Source organism: Narcine bancroftii, chromosome 3 (assembly GCF_036971445.1).
Source record: "Narcine bancroftii isolate sNarBan1 chromosome 3, sNarBan1.hap1, whole genome shotgun sequence".
Lineage (NCBI taxonomy): Eukaryota > Metazoa > Chordata > Chondrichthyes > Torpediniformes > Narcinidae > Narcine > Narcine bancroftii.
The window spans coordinates 305,326,684-305,348,075 of NC_091471.1; the positions used below are offsets into that span (position 1 = coordinate 305,326,684).

A 21,392-nucleotide genomic window follows, 5' to 3' on the forward strand; every position below is an offset into this window, starting at 1 on the left:
TGCCACCAAGGCACTGAGGCAGATTATCACAAACAATAGCTCTCAAATTTATCATTCTACTGATAAGACATATCTTCCAGCCCAGGTACTGCAACTACACTTGTAGTTGTCAGTGACAAATTTTAGCAAAGAAAACTCCAAACAGCTTCCAGCAATAAGAAAAAAAAGAACCACTGTTGCTTACCGCCTGTTCCAGAAATTATTATATGAAATCTTCCGTTTCTTGTATTTCTATTTTAAATTAAAGGTTTTACCCCATTTAACAGACTTTGGGGATGTCTTCTGAACAGAGGCCCTCTAAGTTTCTTGAATAAAATTGGGGAAAATTTGCTTCATAGTCTGTTTATTTGCTTTAGGATTTATTTCAAATCTATTTGTGGGTAGGCACATCTGCTTCATTTGATGGTGATACCTCCTTCAGGGTACTTGATATATTTCCCCAAATTTCTGAATCATCTAAAAGGAAAAACAAAAATGAAAAGATAAACAATTAACATGGCGTATTAATATGTTATTTATACAAGATCATCTGCAGACGCTAGGGTCAAATGCAATGCGCAGGCATGTAGGAGAAACTCAGCAGGTGACACAGCATCCATAGAGAGCAAAGGATAACCAACGTTTCAGGCCTGCACTCTCATCAGGTGTAAGCAGTACATACAGGTAGACTGCGACTAGCATTTTGACTTGTCCCTGGCTGCAGCCCGACGTCCCCGATTCTGCCAGGAGCTGACGTTCCCGAGAGGGTGAGGTGGTGCTGCGTAACGAAGGGTAGTGACGTCACCTCGCAACCTATGTAGTGATTTAGAGCTCACTGTTGCTCTCTCTCCCTCTTCAATCTCTGTCCTCCCCAGCAATGATGAACTGCACATGCATTCCAAATCACCTTTTTTTTTTAATTGTCTTGGATCCATCAAAGCATGTATCCTTGATGTCACAACAAAAGGAGCGCCAAAATTATGACATTTGGGGGGGAGGGGGGTGGTGGCAGTGGGAAGCGAATTGTTTGTGCTGATTGGACAGAGCGTTTCCTTCAGAGGAGCAAAAGCAACCACATTGATACAGGTAGACTCCAACTTAATTAATCAAAACAGATTCTGATCATCATAACTTGGAAATATCGTAAGTTGGCATCTATCTGTACAAGGCTTATATTAAGCCTTAATTTTTAAAAAAATTAGATATACAGCACTGCAACAGGCTCTTTTGGCCCTCAAACCCATGCCCCATAAGTTACACACAATTGACCTACAACTCTGGTATGTTTTTGAACGATGGGATGTAACTGGAGCCCCCAGGGAAAAGCCCTCGCAGACATGAGAAGAACCTACAAAGACAGCGCAGGATTCGAACCCCATTCCCAATCACTGGTGCTGCAAATGTAGTGCCAACCGTACTGCCCGAAGACTTTACTTGAGATGTTGGGGTGATAGGGGTGAGTGGTCAGGGAATGGACACCAATCAATAAGAAGAATTTGGAGAGCCAATCAAAGTCTTGATTGAAGAGTTAATTCTGGAAGAGGCTTTTAGGTGTCCATTACAAAAATGCCACTAGATCAAGTTTTAGGAAATGAGTTCCGGAAGCAGTGCTGGTAGCGAAAGATGGAGATAGATTGCAATGAAACGTTTATGGGATCTTAGTAAGATTCAATGGCCCAATGAAGATTTGGAAACAACAGAGTGGTGGACATGAAAGACATAGAATGAGGTAGATTAAATCAGCAAAAGGGCTATAGTGATTGACGTATTGTTTCCAGTTTAAATATAATACCTACATATGACATTGATTACTGCCTAGCTAATCCAGCCAACCCATCAAGACAATGTAATAAGAAATGGAAATCCAAAATCTCCAAGCACTAGAAATCTGTAATGTAAACAAACAGTGGTGGAAAAACAATCAGAAGTTGAGGCAACATCTGTGGATGGAGAAGTAGAGGTAATGTTTCAGCATGTGGTGGCCCACCACCGGCCTACTGCAGGGGGCAACCTCTGCACCTGCAGGAGTGTAAGGGGACAGGACAATACCCGCTCGGATGTCAATCACTCTCCGGGATATAAGCCTGCGCCGGCCTCCTGAGGCCTCACTCAAGAGTTGCTGCAGCCACAGCCAGCCTGGCTCTGTGGAAGTCTTTGTGGATTAAAGCCTGTGGTACAGTCTTTATCTTTGTGTGTGTCTGATTCTGGCTAACAGTGCACCACAATTTAATCCACAAAATTTTCCCACAGCGGCTAGAAAAACTCCTGTGCGCAGGGAGGCTCGCGGTCGACCCACGCCACCCGGAAGCCAGACACGCTTCGAGATCTGGCAGCATGTGGTCGAGGCAATCATCGAGGCACACGAGGGCAACATCCTGGACTCTGATCGGAAGAGGTTGGTCCTACTCCAGTCAAAGCTGGGTCCCCACGCCTTCCAGGTAACCAAAGGCTGCTCCACGTACAAGAGAGCAATGGACACTCTCGAGAACTTGTACAAGCCCCCCATGAATGCAGTCTGTGCAAGGTACCTCCTCAACACCCGAGCCCAGCAACCCGGGGAGACAGTCGAGTCTTACCTGTGACACTTGCGAGAGTTGGCCCAACCGTGTCTGTCTGAACCCGGGGTAGGTGCAGAGGAGGGTGAGAGGTTGATCCGGGACGCCTTCGTCCGAGGGCTACACCCGAGGGCCATCCGCCAGAAGCTGCTGGAAGACAACATCTATGCCCTAACCAGGACTGTGGAAGTGGTCCAAACCCTGGAAGCAGCAGCCCTGCATGTCGAAGTCTTCGATTCAAAGTTCCCTCATGGCCCTCTCACACTGCAGCAACAGCCCCAGGCCGAGCTATGGAGGAGAACGTCACTGCGGCAGGAGCCCGGCGTCTCTGTAAGTACTGACCACGTCATTCTCAACATCGTTGGGGGTCCTGATGTGGGTCAGGTCGACGATCGTGCCAAAACTGCCCAGCAAGGAACCAGTATTGTTCCCGATGCGGCAAGAAAGGCCACTTCGCAAAAGTATGCTTCTCTAAACCAGCTGGCAGCTCGGCAGCCATCTATGACCTCCCACACGGACCCCCCGCCACATGTGTGTGCTGGGCGGCGCCATTGTCCCCGCGACGACTTCCGCCTTCCCCGACTTTGACCGCTCAACATCCAGCCCCACCAGTGACCGTCGCAGCGTGTGCCCTGAACATCTGCACCAGCCCCTGCCCTCGTTGGCGCCGCTCGCTGAGAATTACAGCGATGTCACTTCCATCTCACAGTGTGACGTCACTTCCGGCTGACCTAACGACGTCACTGCCGCCGGCCGCGATGACATCACTTCCCCTGGCGCAGTGGACATGGCAAGGGAAGGCCAGCCACGCAGCAGCCCCCCTCGTGCCACCACCATCTTGGGCCAGGCAGCGCCCGACACGGAAGGCCCCCGACGATGTTGAGAATGACGTGGTCAACACGGGCGATGACCAGACCGCCCTATCGACACTCCCCACTCCTCTGGATAGCGAACACTCCAATTCCGAGACGGTCCTGGCCGCCACCATGCTGACCAGGGACATCCCCCATGACCTGTGGCGTTCGATGATGGACATGTGAGCCAACAGGCAGGGCAGCCCCTGCCAGCCTGCGGCCTCTTACACTGCGCATCACCCCACCGGTGCTCTTCCCACATCTTGTGCTAGGCTGCAAGCCAATTGCCGCCAGAAGTAGGTGCTATTGCGCTGCTGACAGGGACTTCATCAAGGCGGAGGTGCGGCAACACCTGCAGCTAGGACACTCCACCATTGAAAAGGAGGCCCAGGCGATTGTGGAAATAGTTAGCCACTGGCGCCACTACCTGGCCAGCAGGAGATTCACGTTCCTCACAGACCAGCTGGCCATGGAGTTCATGTTTAACACTACCCACAAGAGCAAGATCAAGAATGAAAGATCCTGCGCTGGAGAGTTGAGCTGGCAACCTACAGCTACGACATCCAGTACTGCCACGGGAAGTTTAACGACTCCCCCGATGCCCTCTCTCACACCTGCGTGTCTATGCATGACGACAGGTTGCAGGCATTGCATGAGTCCCTCTGCCATCCTGCATCACCCGGTTGTACCATTTTGTTAAGTCCCAAAATCTACAGTACACCACCAGGGTCATGATCAAGGCCTGGACGAGTACTCACGCTTCCCTTTCACCATCCCACTGTCATCAGGGCCTTGGGGCAGATTTTCACCACGTTTGGCTAACCCCCCTTCATCCACAGTGACTGGGGGGTGTCTAGTTTCATGAGCGACAAACTGCGTAAGTACCTGACGGCGAGGAGCATCGCGACCAATCACATGACAAGCTATAACCCGAGAGGCAACAGGCGAGTGGAATGCGAGAATGGAGTGGTCTGGAAGGCAGTCCTCCTGGGTCTCAGGTCAAAAGGGTGGGACAATGAGTACTGGCAGGACGCCCTGCCCGAGGCGCTCCATGCCATTCAGTCACTGTTGTGCACGGCTACAAACGAGACCCCTCACGAACGTCTGTTCTCATTCCCCAGGAGGTTGGAGACTGGAATGTCACTCCCAGCATGGCTCACGTCCCCGGGACCGGTGCTTCTGTGTGAGAATGCACAAACACACAAGGCCGAAGCCCTGGTGAAGCAGGTTTTCCTTCTTCATGCAAACCATAACTACGCTTACGTTAGGTTCGGCAGTGGCAGGGAGGACACCGTCTCAACCAGGGACCTGGCACCAGCAGGAGCACCCACCACACCACGCTACCTTCCAACCCAGGACGACGCTGACCAGGCATACATCCCCATCCCCAGGCAGCTATGGGGCATGCCTGGCTTCCTTGACCACGAGGGGCCTGCTTCAGCCTTAGGAGACGAATCCGCACCCCCACCCATCAAATACGACCCACATAAGTTGACCCCAGCCACCCCTCCATGCCGCACCACACCAGCCACAAACACCCCTGATGCCAGCCCCCCCTCCCCAATATTCCCTCTGACCAGTGACCAGGAGCCAGTCCTACAATGGTCACAGAGGCCCCGGCGGCCACCGGATCATCTCAACCTGTAAATATTGTATGTACTTAGTGGGCGCAATTCCTTGTTACTGCCCCCCCTCCCCCCCCGCCACCTGGGACAATTTTAAAGGGGGTGAATGTGGTGGTACACCACCGGCCTACTGCAGGGAGCAACCTCTGTACCTGCAGAAGTGTAAGAGGACAGGACAACAGCTGGCCGGCTGTCAATCAGTCGGCCTGAATGGATCAAGCCCCACCCGGTCGGGTGTCAATCACCCTCCGGGATATAAGCCTGTGCCGGCCTCCCGAGGCCTCACTCAGAGTTGTTGCAGCCACAGCCAGCCTGGCTCTGTGGAAGTCTTTGTGGATTAAAGCCTGTCTTTATCTTTGTGGGTGTCTGATTTTGGCTAACAGTGTACCACACAGCCCGAATGCATTTTGTCAGTTCATAGAACCATTGAGCATTACAGCACAGAAAACAGACTCTTTGCCCCTTCTAGTCTGTGCTGCACTATTATTCTACCAAGTCCCACTGACCTGCACCCATTCCATATCCCTCCATAACCCTCCCATCCATGTACCAGTCCAAATTTTTCTTATATGTTAAAATCATGTGAATGGCTTTGGATTTTAGGTGTTTCTTCCTCTACAGATGCTGGCTTACCTGCTGAGTGGTTCCACCATTGTCTGTTTTCATTGTCCAATCAACATTCAGCAACATTGTGTCAAGATTTACTTAGTATGTTTCATGAATTAAAATAAAACATTTGTTTTCTGTTCCAATTTGCAAGGATAAAATTGGTTAAATCCTCTTGATATTTAAACTTGTACTTTATCCTTAACTCAGAGCTTCATATCATCCTTGATCTTGCTTATCTAAGAAACCCCTCTTGGCAGATCCAATTGCTGCCTTGACCCCCATTCAGCTTCTTTTGCAGTTTCAGTCCCTATGCCTTTAACCTCATGGTCCCTGCAATGTCAAATTCATGCTATCAACCCATCTTCCCCAATTCCTTTCAGACCCACCTTAAAATCCACCCCTTTAACCTTTGCCGTATAAATATTTAATCCTTTAGTGTGCTGCCCGCTGCTTCCCCTGCTTTTAAAAAGAACCATTGTTTTGCTTCATCAGGAATTGAAAAAAAAGTAACAAAAATTGCTAAAATAAAAATCACACCAGTTAAACTCAAAGCTACAATATAACTGTTATCTGGATGCTCCTTCATTAAAATTAATCTAGTCTGCCTGAGAAAATATCTTCAAAGTAAAGATGTTATGAGCAACATGCCCCTTATCTGTACTACATATGCAGAATATGCTAATATTCTTCTGTTTGTTTCAACTTTGCCCATTGAATGTGCTGGTTTTCTCAGTGCAAGAATGGTTTGCTGATTGCCTTGTCTCTCTGCTGTATGTCCTTTGATTTTTTTTCCCCCTCAATGTTACTCCAATCCTCAATGACCTGTTCAAGTCATAACTGCAGCATAAGCACAGCTAGTTCTCATGGAAATTGCCAGAAATAGTAGGCACTTATTCTTATTAGTTATTTGGAAACACTGCTATCACACAGAGGGGTCTGTGTTGTATCAGCTTGCTCCACAGGATTCTGCTTTCACAATCAGAAGAAGCCATTACCAAACTGAAGCTCATTTGGAGTACTGTACCCTTAATGGCTGTCTTTCAGCACAGACTAGTTAGCTCCTTCTAATGGTATATCTCTCTGTGGCCTGATGATGCTCCATTTGTGACACCAGCACGGGATGGGGTGGGGGGGGGAGGAGGAAGATGATATTGATAGTGGCGAACTAAGCAAAAAGCATTTTGGTTTCCAAATCAACTACGCCACGTGCAATCAAGTCATGGATGCGGGGCGTGACCCAGTTTCCCCTTGAAGAGGCTGCATTGAAGAACAACAGAATTAAATCATGCTGGAGTAAACGCAGGGAAATTGGAATTGGTCCATGTCTTACCTGCTTGAGTACCGGATAAATCTCAGGTTAAACGCACTCCCTCTGCAAATCAAGATAAGACAAACCTCAGGCACCAAATCAACATGTGTTCAGAATTAAAACCTGTAACAAGCCATAAATAAAAACTCGCATCTTGAAGGACATTCTCTACTCCCCTGCTTGAGGGCTGTGAATGGTTAAGGATATGTGTGTGTGTTTGTGCGCGCGCGTGTGTGTGTGTGTGTGTGTGTGTGTGTGTGTGTGTGTGTGTGTGGGATCAGTGGGGTAAGCACTTCTCCCAATGACTGCTTGGGGAAATAATTTATAATATGATCAGTGCAACTGGATGGCACATTATCAAGTTGATCTTGTACGTCTCCAAGAAACCGTGACTCATGTCTTTCTGGTAAATATGGCATTTTGGAAGGGTACAAGAGTAAAAATGTATCATTTTGTGTGGCTGTTTATTTTGCTAATTGTATGTATATAATAAATTATATTTTGCAATAAAATTAAATAACATTCTTTTTACACTAATGACGCATTTACTTATTAGCAAAGTGAAAAATAACTGTCAGTCCACCTTCACCTTTTTATGCAGAACAAGTAAGAGTGTCAAATGGGCAAAGCACATGAGAACAGGGACTTCATCAAGATGTTTTACAAAGTACTGCATACATCCATGAAAATTGAATCACTGGACAGGCAGGAAGCTTGTACAAAGTGGGGATCTATGGGATCAGTGGGGGTCCATGGGATCAGTGGGGGTCCATGGGATCAGTGGGGGACCATGGGATCAGTGAGGGTCCATGCGATCAGTGGGGGTCCATGCGAGCAGTGGGGGTCCATGCGAGCAGTGGGGGTCCATGCGAGCAGTGGGGGTCCATGCGAGCAGTGGGGGTCCATGGGATCAGTGGGGGTCCATGCGATCAGTGGGGGTCCATGCGATCAGTGGGGGTCCATGCGATCAGTGGGGGTCCATGCGATCAGTGGGGGTCCATGCGATCAGTGGGGGTCCATGCGATCAGTGGGGGTCCATGCGATCAGTGGGGGTCCATGCGATCAGTGGGGGTCCATGCGATCAGTGGGGGTCCATGCGATCAGTGGGGGTCCATGCGATCAGTGGGGGTCCATGGGATCATCAAAAGATCACAAATGCTTGATGGTGAGGTGGAGGTTCTTAAGAATGATACAAACATTGATTGTGCCTTTGATAATGAAGAAGGTCGTTGCTGAAGATCAATGTATCATTGGACTGTGAGGTGGGAAGGACAGTGCATGGAAATGTACTTGGAAAAGCAAACAAGGCAAGAAGAATACACTTTAAGGAAATGGATGCAAAAAAAAAATGGAAGGATGGTACATTATCAGTGCAATGTCTTCAATTATCTTTTTGGCACATCCTGCACTTTTTCTTCATTAATCCTCTACAACATCCTTCTTCTGTTGTGGAGAAGATTGGAGACCTGTTCTTCCAGGGTGTTACCAGCCCTTTCTTTAGTTAGCTACTAGAAAACACCAACCAGTTGTTCCATTTAAAACAGGACCTGAATAGAACATGTACAATGTAATCCAGGAGCTTTTGGCTCTTGAATGAGTACTTTGTTTCAGACTGTAACTTGGACTTATCCCATTGAAATCGGGTCAGGGTGAAGGTGACATCTTTCCTTCACATTCTATATACAACACCAAGTTACTGTCATCCCATTGGTGACAACAGATAAACTTCTTGATCCATTTTCCAGGTTTATGCCAACAAAGATAATGGCCCACTGCCACAGAATTGTCAGAAAAGACCCATCAAGACCAGCTCCTGTTGGACCACTACATCTTACCACCTCCTGAGCCAAGCACAGCCATGTACGGAACTCGGAGGTCTAACAGTGAAAGTGAGACTGGTCTCTTCTCCCTTATAAAGATCAACAACACTGTGCAGTGAGAGACCATTAAAATCAAGAGGCACTAGTCTCCTTCCAGCCTAATGCAGGCTGCACATGCCAGATTAGCAGTTATTTTCTGTTCACGTGAATGTTGGCAACTTGACTTCTAATTCATAGCCCATTAGGTTAGAGCCAGTGATCACAATCCTTGCACGATTCCACTTCTCTCTCTACTGAGGAATCATCAACACTGCACCAGTGACATGGAGTCATGGATGAAGCTGGAGTGTTTGGATTTGCAATAGCTTGGAGGCAATCACTTCCTCCATGAACCATCAAGGCAGCTGGTTTCTAAACAGAACGTGCTTGGAACACGCAGCAGGTCAGGATTCATCCGTGGAGAGCAAACAAGAGTTAACATTCCAGATAATTAGCCTTGCTTTAATCACAAAAGAACTGGTTGCTTCATCTGCAAACACATGGGTGACACAGTCAAATGAGAGAAGTTGTCTCTATTAGAAGGTCAGCAGTCAAAAGAACGGGTTTCAGCTCAATAAACCAGTGAAATACAGCAGATAATTATAATGTTTGAGAATGTCCTGTCTGATGATTAAGTGGGAGTTGGGTAGATACTTTGGGGTGAAGTCATTGGGGCTCTGAGAAAGAGCAGGAAATCAGGATGAATTGAATGGCCTTCTTAGGTTCTCTATGATTTCAAGATGTCAACAGACCAGACCGTCTGTTGAATTGACGTCTACACCTGGAACAGATCTGGATATAATGTCGCAGCTGGGAGAGTGCAGTTTTTAGACAGTCTGGCGTCTGTGAGGAGGAGGATGGCATGCCAGAAGTTCTCAACTTGGTAATTTCAACAAAATACAAAGGAGAGTGGAGTAGAACTTTTAAAGAGTTGTGTTGTATAAAACTTGCAGTTATTTCTATACATATAAATAGAGCCTGAAAATTATGCAAGGACAGCATGGTTGTTAAATGGACTCCAATTTCTGGCATCCCACTGGTTTAATTGTCTGAAACTCAATTAGGTTTTTCTCTTTAAATGGGCTTACTACAATGCATTCAAACACTTAATATCATATTGAACTGTTGCTGCAATGCTCTTGATCTCCATCTAACCTTTCCAACGATATGCTTGATCTCTCATTGAGTCCCTGTTGTGAAATATTTCTGCCTAAAATAATTCAACAGCGGACACAATGGGGAATCAATTTATGTCCAATTTGATGGGCCGTGCACAAGAGTAATTTATGAAGCAGTCACTGTTACTGTGAGTTTGGCAGTGTAAGTACCCTTACAGGTTGCAACGAAGTGCCATGCAGAGTATTGTAAAGGTAGCACAGGGAGCTTGATAAGATGGATCCAGTTTATTCTTCCTTGGATAGGATGCATCAACACAAAAAAAATACAAATGTGGTCAAAGATATCACACAGTGATATCTTAATTAATCACACTAAACTGCTTCACCCTTTAAAAGACAACGAAGAGTGAAACTGGCTACAACATTTACCAGTTTACAGATTTAAACAATGCACTCAGATTTGAGTTGTCTTCAATCTTTTTAACTACAGAAAACCCCCTGGTATCCAGAATTCAAGAAATCAGCAGCCTCAAGCAACCGGCAAAAAAAAATCAAAGAAAATAAATTAAAAAAAATTAAAATAAATAAAATTGCAAATGTTCTCTGAAGTAACACATGAACATTTGGTGAAGATGGAAGCAAATACTCAGACAGCGGAGTGCCTTGGTCGTGGTTTATTCGTAGCAGCTGTTTGAATAAAGTTGTGTGAAACAGCGATGGCATCTCTCAGGATGAAGAGATGGTTGATGCCGCTTGCCTTTGGGGTGACTCTCTTAAAGTGTCTCCTTAACCCTGCTTAGTGAGAGTCACCACGGTCAGAAGTTTTTATCTGTAAACTTTGGGGGGGGGGGGTTAATTATCGATAATGTTGTTGTTCATCTGGGCGAATCCTTTCTCGTAGACCTCAGCATGCTAGGAGGATCAAGGTGAGGGGCAATTTGTCGGAAATGAGGGAAGTTGGTGAGAATATGGGGAAGATTTAAAATGGTATTAATAGAGGACTAGTGTTATGGTAACTATCTCCACTCCAAGCTGAAACCTCCCACAGAAGTGCATCTACCACTGGATTCAAATGTAATACATCTCCCTTCTCAGAGGTGAAAACAGGTTTTAAGGAAATTACAATTAAAAACTGAAAATGGTGGATATTATCACCAGATCAGGCATCACTGGAGATTCAGTAAGTTTTCAAATAACTTGCCTTTTACGTTGGCTTGAGCATGCTGCTCTCATACAGTTAGGTCCTGTGAACTTAGTTATTAACAGCAATGAAGAACAGAGTGATTTGGAAACCATCATAGGAGTGCAAGCAGTGGGACTTTTGTTCATGATGGTTCGTCACACATCTCCAAATTGCATCAGGTTTACAATCCTATTAAATTTAGTTCCCTATGATCTTTCATTATCACCTGGTGAGATCCACTAGATTGCTGGATCTTTTACTGATTCTTTGCCCTATCACCTCTCTTGCTCTCATTCTTCATTCAGCTACATTTACCGATAATACTAGTTCCTTGAGTGAGATTTATGATATAATATAGTTATAAACAAATAATTATCCAAAGTGGAAGTCAACTTTAGATTTGAATACAAGTATCGATAAGCACTTGGCAATGTTAACCAATTCAACGAATATAAAGGCATGGTAAGCGCAAGACTGTTACAGCACCAGCGCTATCTGTAAAGAATTTGTACATTCTCCCTGTGTCTGCATGGGTTTTCCTCAGGGGCTCTGGTTTCCTTCCACCATTCAAAACATAGCAGGGATTGTAGGTCAATTGGGCGGCACGGGATTGTGGGCCGAAAGGGCCTGTTGCCATGCTGTATGTTTAAGTGTAAATATTTTTCAGTATCTCATTACCAGTGGTTACAAGGAGTGCAGGTTAGATATGAGGCTGCATACATGGTACCTTTAATTTGAACTCAGAATCAACTAAGCACTTCTGATAAAAAGGAGACACAGGAGACTGCAGATGCTAGAATCTGGAGCAAAAGAAAACGGCTGGAGAAACTCAATGGGAATACTGAGCTTTACACTGTTTGTGGAACCTAAGAATTTAAGAAAATATAGAAGCAAGTATATACTACTGAGCATCACCTATCGCCTAAGATGGCCATGACTGATTTGACCCAAGCCTCACCCCCTCTTCTATGATCTGTTACGAAATTATAATCACAGAATTTAATACTGGATATGAATTGAGCGTGTATGAAAACACCATACTGGAGAAAGTGTTCTTTATAAAGCAATATTTTAGGCTTAAGCCCTTCATCAAAGTGTGGAAAAATGTCTGCAGGCGCCTATACATAATGGTATGGGGAAGGAGCATAATTCCAAAGGCAGGAGGTAATAGGTGGAGAAGGGAGGGAGGGCACAGCATCAAGCAGGGGAGGAGGGATGACTTTGTGAATAGAGAGGGAAGGGCTGGAGATCTAAGGAAAAGAAGACAAGGGGAAAGGGAGAATGGAGAGTAGGTTAGCAAAACAAGATAAGTCAATGTTACTGCCATTTGGCTGGAGGGGGTCCTCCAATTTACGGCTAGTCTTGGTGGGATAGTATATGAGGACATGGACAGACATGTGAGTGGATGTAGAATTGAAATGATTGGCCACTGGGAGATCCCAATTACTGGTGTGGACAGAGCAAAGGTGCTCAGTGAAGTGATCTCCCAGTCTGCGCCCAGTCTCTCCAATGTAAAGAACACCGCAAGGGGAGAACCGGATGCAGTAGATAGCTCTCGCAGATACACAAATGAAGTGTTGATTCACATGATAGTTTGGGGCTGTGAATTGTGGTGAGGGAGGAGGTGTGGGAGCAAGTGCAGCACTTCCTGCAGTCACAGGGGAAGGTGTCGGGAGCAACTGGTGGGAAGGAATGAGTGGATGAAGGAGTCACAAAGGTAATGGTTCCTATGGAAGGCAAAGAGGGGAGGAGAGGGTGAGATATGTCTCGTAGTAGGATCATGTTGTAGATGACAAAAATTATACAGGATAATGTGGGGTGGTAGGTAAGGACAAGGGGAATCTTGTGTTTATAATGTCTAGGGCCAGAGGGGAGCAGGGTAAATGAGTGGGAAATGGAGGAGATGCAAGTGAGGGTTGGGTTGATGGTGGTGGAGGGGAAGTGACATTTGTGGAAGGAGGAGTACATTCTCCCCATTTACCTGATGCTTCAGTTTCCACCTACATTCCACAGATGTAAAGGGTTAATTGGTTGCAATGGATGCATTTGGGTGACATATAAGCTGGAAGGGCCTGTTACAGTCTCTTAATTAAATTAACTCTATAATATTAACCATTTGTTTATGTGTATGCTATTTTTTTCCTCACTGATGTGTTTAATTTTGGAATTACAGTACCTGTATTGATTTTAACGATTTTTCCCTTGCTCATTAGAGAAGGGAAAAGGAGAAACCAAAAATTAATTGCCTCCCATTGCCAGCACAGCTGTTTTGTCATATTGAGATACTTCCTGCCTTAACTGTTTGACAGTATCAATGCAAGGCAGATTCCACCTCATACATCGCCTGTCATTATGACTGTCACAGTTAATGGTGAAGTGTCACACATCCATCACCGATATGATTGTAGCAGTGAGAGAGGTGCAGTCGGAAGCTTCAGACTGACAAGTCCTGTCAAACGACATTCACTCACATTAAAGGGTTCCGCAGAAGATGGGCGCTGACTCAGCCAGCGACTCTGACATGCTTTCCTGAACAGAGTGTAAAAATCTCTGGTCAAGGTCATCACATGACTAGTCAAGAAGGCCATAGAAAACTGCCAACAAAAAAAATTTTAAAAGCAAGTGTTTATGAAGCAACCTTTATGATCAAATTTTTAAAAAATCCCCCAAACTAATCATACTTTGATAAAAGGCTCAAGCCTGAAACATTGGTTATGTATCTTTGTCTTACTGAGCATTGAGTTTTTACTTCAACGAAGGTGTCTGTAGACTTTCGTGCTTTATTCTTTATCATCAAATTACTCCTTACATTGCAAAGAGAAGCGATACGGCCAGGGGTGTATCTATGGAAAATAGCACCTATGGAAGGGGTGGCCAACCTTTTACATTCCATGCATCAAAATAAACGGCGACAAGGAGGTCTCGCAAGAGCTGGCCACCATATTGTATTTGGCTTTGGCCTTTTAATAGGTTGAGAGAGAATGGGAGGATGAGGAAGGGTGGATGGAGCAGAGAAGAAAGAGGTGTGTGTTCTTTGTCGGGGGTGGCGGTGGTGGAAGGGGCATGCCTCCTTTCATCCGTCACTTCTTGTCATCAGAAAGGTGTGGAGACAACCAGGGGCCCAGGGCAGTAAAGGAAACCACTGGGGGCCTGGCTGAAGAAAATTCTTTATTCACTATCCGAGGATGGCTTGTCTGACTTTAATAGAAACTGCTCAGTGGTGCCCCTTCTTCAACTGGGACCCATGGCATGTGCCATACCTTAGATACCATCATATGGCCAATCAAGTTCATGCTGACTCTCAAAAGATACCCCTCAATCTTACTTGCCCACTTGTTTTGCTATAACCTGCTCTCTCTCACACCCCCATCATGCCCCCCCCCAAAAAAATTGGACATTGGGGCAATTTACAAGTTAAAACACAATGCTGGAGAAACTCAGTAAGCCATAATGATGTATATTGTTGTATTAAGAAAAATCTGAATTCCTATTAACCTTAAGAGTAGGGATTTTCTAATTTTTTGTCTTCATGCAGCTCCAGACTCATTAAGGACTCTTAAATGACCCCACAAGCAAGTCATGTCAAGGACAACTGAGAATGAGTCATACATTGTAGTCACTCTGATGTTGCCCAGAGTCCAAAACAAAATGAATAAAACTGCCAGCGTTGGACTTGGGCTTGCTTTGGGCAGGTTCAGATGAATGCAATTTTTGAGGAGTTTCTAAAAGAATTGAACGTTGAGCAATTATCGGTGAACGTTTCTGCTTTTATCATCATAATGGGTCATTAACCAGAGGAGTTACCACTTTTGTGAGGAGGTCCTGCAGCTGTTTGACCTCTAACCATCACCACCACTTGTAAAAGACATGCCTCAATCAATCAATGCAAAACTCCTTCGATTTTACCACCAACTTCCTTTTCACCAAGACTCCGACAGCTCTCTCGGCCAAATGCCCCCTTCTTGCCAGTGGCAGTCATGCCCAGTTCACCACTGTAGCTAGCTTTTTCACACTCTGCTTGGATCAAGATCGCGAAGAGGTCAGTAGATTCTGGTGGCGAAAACCATTTCCCTCCATTCCACAGAGAAGCCCATAGCACTGTTAAGTGCCATAGAAGTTATGAAGAGCATTAGATCTTAAGATTTTAAAAGGAAATACACAAATGCAAAGGACTCTATATGTAAGTACATGCATAATCTGTATGTGTGAAATTAACCAGTTGCACATGTTGTAGAATGTTTACACCTGCTTTCTTTTTCCTGTTGTTCTACATACACTTCACTTGCCTAGTTAGCAATAAGGAATTCTTGCACAAACATCACAAATCAATGAATTAATGAATCAAAATCTATCATCACGAACATGCCACAAAATTCATTCTTTTGTGGCAGCATTACAGAACAAATATTGCTATAAAATTGCATTTAGAAGCAAAAAAAAGTGTAAAAAATAAGAGAAAGTGAGGTAGTGTCTATGGTTCCTTGTTCATTCAGGAATCTGATGGTGGAGGGGAAGAAGCTGTCATTGTGCCACTGAGTGCTCATTTTCAGGCTCCTGTACCTTTCTTCCCCAACAGTAGCAGTGTGCAGAGGGCATGGCCTGAGTGTGGGGATCCTTGAAGATAGAGGTTGCTTTCTTAAGACACTATCTCTTGTAGATGTCCTCAATGGAGTGGAGATTGATGACCATGATAGCACTGGCAATGTTTACAACTCTCTGTAGTTTACTCTTGTCCTATGCATTGGCACCTCCATACCAGACAGTGATGCAACCAGTTAGAATGCTCTCCATGGTACATCTGTAGACATTAATAAGAATCTTTGGTGCCATATCAATTGCCTTCAAACTCCTCGTGAAGTATAACCATTGGCGAAACGTCTTTGTGATTGCATTAACATGGAGGCTCCAGGATAAAACCTCAGAGATATTGATATGCAAGAATTTGAAGTTCTTGACCCTGTCCACTGCTGACGCCTTGATGAAAACTGGATCATGTTCTCCTGATTTCCTCCCGAATTCCACAATCAGCTCCTTAGTTTTGCTAACATTGAGTGCAAGGTTGTTGTAACACCACTCAACTAGCTGATCTATCTCCCTTCTGATAGCTTTCTGACTCCCATCAGTGATTCTGCCATCAACTATGGTGTGATTGGCAAATTTGTAGATGGCATTTGAATTGCGCAACAAGATGGAAGATTATCAAAGGCCGCATCAGCACACAAAAACAAAATCTTCATTTTGGGGAAACTTGTACAAGCAGTTGTGGACAAGACTGGAAAGCTCGAGAGCAGCTTAGTGGAAAAACAGAGAAACGTTACATTTACATGAAGTCTCGAAGACATCCATCTTCCCTTGCAATGGTTAATAACACTCTGAAAAGATTTCACTAGTTTCATCTCAATCCTTGGCAAATTCAAGCTGAAGTTTCCAACATACTTGTGCCAGATTTGAACTCCTGCCTCAGTATGAAGAGTATACTGAAATGCTGGCTGGGATTGAGTGCCACTGCCTTTGGAATGTGCCTTGAATAAGATTTACAATGTATTGTTCACTTGGGAGGGTTTTGGATCCTGTTCTCTTTTGGTCTCCTTTGACATTGCTTTATGCTTGGCAGAATCCCAGATATGGCAGTGGTTTGATGGGCCTCCTCACCTTTGTCAGCTGGAGCCCATTCAACCACACCTTGAATTAATGTAGCACCTTTACATAGCAAAACAGAGGACCCCAAAACCCAGCAGCAATAGATATGCACCACAACAAAGGGTTACTTATACAAAAGTTGCTTTTAATGATCTTTGAACATGAAAAGAATAAAACTTTAAAATATCTCTATTGACTCAGTTCAGCAAGTTCAGCAAAGTTCTTTGGTTCACAGTCCAATCTCACTGGTTGTAGGCAATTCTTGTACTGTGCACAGAAGTTACTACTAATAAAGTTCACCAAGCTTTGGTGCTTAACAGGTAAATGGTTACCACTCAGAAAAGTTCTTGTTGGTTTTCAGAGAGAGTTTCTCTTGTTCCAGGACATCCACAACTGAATCCTTTTTAATCAGCCACTCCAGTGTCTTGTGCTGATGAAACTTGCCCCCTTCAGGGTTCTCCAGATGATAACCTCTTTCTTTCAGGTCACCACAGAGTTCCTTTCTGTTTCTCCTATTCTAAGGGAAATACCAGACAGCCAGTCCTCTCCTTTGACCAGGCCGTCTTCCAAAGCTTGCCAGCTTATCCCTCAGGAACTGATGTCAGTCTCTCTCTCTCTCTCTCACTCACTCCCTCCTCTCTGAGAGCAGAGCCTGTTTTTTCTGCTCTCTGCCTTCCAGACAGAAGGTTCTGTTTTCCAGACAGAGCTGCTACTGCCCGTTGTTATATTCATAGCCCCTTTTTTTTTGCAAATGACAGTCCATCATGAGTCTGAGCTCTCTCTTGCAAAAGCTCCTGCAAACGCTCTGTTTTTTTCAAGTGTTTGTGTATGACCTGCTCTAACAAACCTTTCCCGATTTATCTCCCAAACACCTCTATATACTCTGTCACAATATCTTAAAATGTAGAAGGGAGGTACTGTAATAAACTTATTCCCATTGCCCTCAGGATTCTGAATCATATTTAAATCGGGGGCATTCTTTCAGTTCAGAAATAATGAACAATGTTACAACAATAGGACCTAGACAATCAAGTTCAGCTCATGAACAAGAGATTCAACCTGGGACCTTGAGAGGCATCTGGCTCACAGATTGAATGCAATATGCATTTACAAACTGAATTTGCACAGAAGCCAAAAACGGCAATAAAAATATCACTTCACTTTCAAAATGCAGAGTAGAGCCTGAAAGCCTATTATTTGAATCTTTGAGGCAGAAATAATACTTAAATTGACTAATTATCATGGGGAGCATGCAGTGAATATTTTCCTGTCTGCATATGAATGAGAATGATGTAAACCAATTCAACAATTAATCCAAATGATGAAGGTTCCTTCCCTTGATGTGGATCCTCTAAATCTTATATCCTCCAGGATGTTAAAACCAGTGGAGTCCTCACTTCTCAGACCAGCCTTCCTCATTTGAGAAGGGTGATCAAACCCAGGTTAGGTGCCTTATTTTTTAATTCTTCCCAAACCTGACCAAGTCTGGTGCATAATCCTTAATCTTTAATTTATTAACTAGGGCAAGGAAGATCCAGGATAATCATTGTTTTGCACCATATATGGATTCCATAGCAACATATCTTGGAGAGAAAGAAGTCTTCCCTCTACTTTTCCTCTTCCACAAACATTGGCCATCATTTGGGCATGCTTCCCACAATCTGAGTTGGCTTCCGACATCTTGGAAAATGCCCACTTGGTGGATACGGAGTACCTCTGGTCTACTCACCCATGGAATCTCATGGACTTGAGAGGGAGTTATTGGAGAAGGAACCCGACCTTGATTTGTCTCTTTCAATTTGATGGGTGACAGGTCCAATGCTTCACTCAACACTGCATTGGACACCTTTACGCTTTGGACAGACCCGAAGGGGATTTAATAGAATGCCCTCAATGAAGGAAGGACCTCAGCCATGGGGAGAGACAGTAATCTGCAATTATTGTCTGCAAGCAAAAAAGTGCTAAGCAAAGCCATAATGTTTCCCAGCACAGAATAGGCCCTTTAGCTTCTTCATCCATGCCATTTGTTACACTTATCTATACCCATGCAATACACAGAAGCACTGGAGAAACTCATCAAGCCAGACAGCATCCTCAGAAAGTAAAAGGCAAAATCTATCTTTCAGACTTTCCCATTCCAATTACTTCAAAAAACATTTAAGGATTTAAATATGGCAGTTAGGAAATTATTATGGTAAGATAAAATGCCTGGATTTCTTGGAAAAATTGACTTTAAAATGTGAGTTAGGGAGTTTGCAACATCCACTTTTTATTATAAAGCAGCTCAATTGAGATTTATACATGTATTGTTTAATTAAGATAGTATTCCAGCTTGGGGTTCTGTTGAATTTAATTCCCCAAGATTTTATTTACAAATGGAATTCTAAGCTGTTATTTGCAAGTGGGGAATCATCTATTTTGAAACATTTGATTGAGTTGTGGAATATTGATAATGAAATTGACACCTCTATGTCAAAATAGGCATATTCCTTTTTCAATGGATAACTAATTCTTGACGATTTGGAGATGGAAGGGTATTAAGAGGATTGAAGATTGTATTGAGGATGGGAGATTTATAACATTTGAAAGAACGAGTGAAAAATTTAATGTACCTGGTAATACTTTATTTGGTTATTGCCAAGCTAAAGCTTTTTTAATCTGGCAAAATAGGTCCTACTTTAGTTAGCTAATCAAAGTGAATTAGAATTACTGATTTGTAATATCACTGTAAATAATTTTATTTCTGTAATGCATAACTTACTTCAAACTAAGGCTCCCAAAATTGCGGTCATAAATCAAGATTAAATTGGGAATTAAATACCCAAATAAATGAAAAAGATTGGATGAATTTGTGTAAGAATAATATGACTAAATTTATAAATGTAAGATATAGGTTAGTTCAATATAACTTTTTACATCAGTTATATTTGATTCTATAATAATTAAATACATTAACTCCTGCTGTATCAGATTTATGTTTTAGATGTAGATTTGAGGTTGGGACATTTTTTTATTCAACTTGGCAATGTTCTAAAGTTAGACAATTTTGGTCAGTTTTGGTTAGGGGTATGTAATTTTTTGGGACGAATTAGTGGGGTCAAATTCCCACAGGACCTGATGTTATTTTTACTGAGTAATATTAAGGTTATAAGGCCAAAACTAAATGTAAATGTTTACCAAATTGAATTTGTGTTAATTGCCTTAGCAGTGTATAGCAATATCATGGAAGTCAGAAATAGATTTAGACATGGAAAGATGGCATGCAGAACTTTGTAGTTGTATAACAGCAGAGAAAATTACTTATAATCTGCAAGATAAATATCAAGTTTTTTTGGAAAATATGGACCCCATATTTACAAAATGTTGGTTTACCTGTATGATTGTCTCTCTGAAGACCTCACTTCTTGGTAACGTCCAATAGATTTTTCTGCATAAATGTTTTATTTTCTTGGCATTCTCCAGGGTTTTTCTTTTTTAGGGGTGGGGGGTTGGGAGGGTGGGAGAGTACAATTTAAAAAAAATTGATTTACAATTGAATGTAATGTAATTATATTGTGGTTAAAGATTTATAAATAAAGTATTAAAAAAATGTTTCAGGCCCGAGCCCATTGTCAGGAGGGTGGCTCATTCCAGAGGAAAAGCTCAGACCTGGCACTTTTGTGTACTGCACTGGACCCCAGTGTCTGAAGATTTTCTTGTTCAACTCATCGATACTAATCCTCACTTGGGTCCTGATGCAAAAGCTATGAAAGTAGATATTAGACTAAATACGGTTCTCAAAGAATATAAAATTCAGATCTACTTTCATTGTCAGATGACATTAACTCGAGGGTTAGCAAAATAAGAAGAGGGGTGGGATGAAATTTTGTTTTCCAATGCAGAGTTCCAAAGTTCTGAAATGGATGCTAGAAGCAAAAGTAAGAGGGACTTTCAAAGGGGAATGTGATAAGTTTTCAACCAGAATCACTAGGGAACGGAACAAGGAGATGGACAGGCTCTGTCACAGGGTTGGCAATGAGATAGGTCGCTTGATAGCCTGACTTTCCAGTTATTAATTCTATCTATGTCAATGTGGCTATTTTTTGTTTAGTGTTAACAGAGGGAGTGACACAGAGAAAAGAGAGAGAGAGAGAGAGAGGGGGAGAGGCAGATGAGTGATGCAGAGAGCAAGGTGAGAGACAGGGAGATGCAGAATGAGAGGTGAAAGACAGATAGCATTTTGAGAGAGGACAGAGAGAGAGGCGAGTCAGATACAGAGACAGAAAAAGAGGATGAGAGAGGTCAATAAACATTTGCAAAACAAAACATGCAGTACTTCTTGGAGAACATTTTAGAAAAACAACGCAAAACATGCAGGATCTTGCAAATATTGCAGCTAAGTTTCACATTACATCAATAATTTTTACATTCTTATCCTTGTCTGTTTATGCTCTCTATCTCCAATTACACATACATACATAGCATTCAAGATTTGCTGCTTGACAAGCAACTCTCCAGTGATCATCACCTGCCCAGTGTTTCACTCCAATCATTTTAGGTCTAGAAGTACACCAGCATGATGGTTACATTCCTGGACTAATAATGATCCAAAGACACGAGTTCAAATTATTAAATTAAATACATCTGGAATAAATATTGTAACAGCACTGGTAATTACAAAA

The 21,392-nt window shown here is 43.5% G+C and overlaps 1 long non-coding RNA gene across 1 annotated transcript; it reads right to left on the minus strand.

Annotated features, from left to right (window-relative positions):
- Nucleotides 1-334: 334 nt before the first annotated feature.
- LOC138756546 (uncharacterized) lies at nucleotides 335-20,190 on the minus strand. Its single transcript, XR_011353146.1, has 3 exons — nucleotides 20,104-20,190; nucleotides 6,953-6,994; nucleotides 335-456 (listed from the first exon to the last, which is right to left on the minus strand). It is a non-coding gene; the product is annotated as an uncharacterized lncRNA (long non-coding RNA).
- Between the last annotated feature and the right edge of the window lie 1,202 nt (nucleotides 20,191-21,392).